Below are 1909 nucleotides of genomic sequence, written 5' to 3'. Positions count from 1 at the left end.
TCCAAATTATGTGGAAAGTTTTAGGTCCAAATTTTGAGGACCAAGTTACAAATAACATGTAATGCCTTTATTCATTAAATAAGAATTGATCTCTCTTCTAAGAGTATTCATCTTCCAGAGAAAAATAGTCTTTTGCAACTAATAAGAGAGGTCAGGGATATGACAAAATGTAATGCATACATTGTGTTTCATTTAAATTATTTTACTTTACTCACTGAGTGCTATTTGTGTTAAATCAACAGCTCTGGTTTGAAGGTGAAATTGCCATATTCTACCTACTGACCAAGTGGCCTGATGCAAATAACCCTGAGGTGTTAGTGAGTGACATCTCACCCCAGACAAAATCACGGAGGCACAGAATATATCAGTGCAGTAAAATTCAAGCTGGCTGCCTGAGACTCTCACAACAAGCCAGAAGTCTTTCTCCACACATATAAACTTGGGCAGATGACATTTTTCCCATATAATTTTTTTCAGCCCATAGACCGAGTAGGAGAACACCAACTACCTAACTTTTCTGTCCTCCTAAAAATACTACCTTTGAACCAGTTTTCCTAATACTCTGTATACTGATTTGTTTGGACAAATGACTCTAGTGGGGTAGAAGACCCAGAGTAGGCTACTTACCAAAACCAGTCACTTTTTTTTATGGCCCACTGATACATCTTGCTTTCAAAAGGTAACACCACACTCTCTCTCCTTTCCTAGTAATTCCAGAACACACCCTTTCCTGTCATCCACCTTCTAGCTGTACTTGTTTATACCTTATCAACATAGTTAACAAATGATTCATTGCTGCCCTGTTTGTCAACCTTGGTTTAACCCTCTTCCTGGATTCTTTCTTCCTCTTTCAGAGAAAAAAAAACTGCTAAGGTCTTGTCTTAGCAATAAATATTAATTTTCTTTTGTACTTATCATAGTAACCTCTAGGTAAAATGGTAAAGGTAATGTTTCCCTCTCAGTACCTCTCTCATCATTGTTTCTTTTTAGGCACTCATTTCAGGCTTCCATATTTTCCTTACTCTCAACTCTACCACGACTTGCTTCCAGAAAAATTAATCATCATTCACTCTAAGGTATAAGATTAGCAAAGTTGAGCCCCTTTCCAAAGATGTTTGCTTTCACAAAGAACCAAAATCTCAATATTTGTGCTAGAAATGCAACATCAATAAAAGATCTTAGGGAAAGATACCTTTCTAGTATCCTTGAAATCATATCCCTTAGGATGCAGTTTTCAAATAGAAGATAACAACCCACTTAGAGGGTTAACATCAGCTTATCTTGTAATAAGATAGAAGAGAAGAAAATAGAAATACCAAAACAACAATCACTTAGAGTAATTGTTTCTTAGAATTTTCATTTTTGTTATATATGTGTGTGTGTGACATACATATGTATATGTATTTATATATGAAATAGATAAATGCATTTTTTTATAGTGATCATCAGAAGTTTGAGAATTTCCTTCCCCTTGCCTCTAAGTCAAGTCACTAAATTCTTTTGATTCTTCTTGTGCAATTTCTCTAACATCCATTTCTACTTTGTCATTCCCATCACTATCAAGAGAGGTCAGACCTTTCATTTCAGTTCTGAAGTTCTGCAATATCTACAAAGTCTCCATAACTGCAGTTTCTTTCATTCTTCTGGGTGTCGAAAGTTTCTGAAACACATTCTCTTCCTCTTCAAACTCATCCTTTAACTCTCAAAACTTACAGGACAAAAATCTCCATTCCTTAGCCTGGCCCTCCGCCATCTCGCTAGTTTTTACCTTGTCGACTCTGTCTCCTGCAGTTACCAGACTTACCTCCAGATACTCCAGAGCTTGTCAAACTTTACCATAAGGATGCAATTAAAAAAGTCCAAGCTGCAAGACACCTTATGCTAAATAGCCCAAGCTGTTCAACAGATA

This window comes from Pteropus vampyrus, unplaced genomic scaffold, assembly GCF_000151845.1.
Source record: "Pteropus vampyrus isolate Shadow unplaced genomic scaffold, Pvam_2.0 Scaffold67, whole genome shotgun sequence".
NCBI classification, from domain to species: Eukaryota; Metazoa; Chordata; class Mammalia; order Chiroptera; family Pteropodidae; genus Pteropus; species Pteropus vampyrus.
This window is presented reverse-complemented; position numbering follows the sequence as displayed.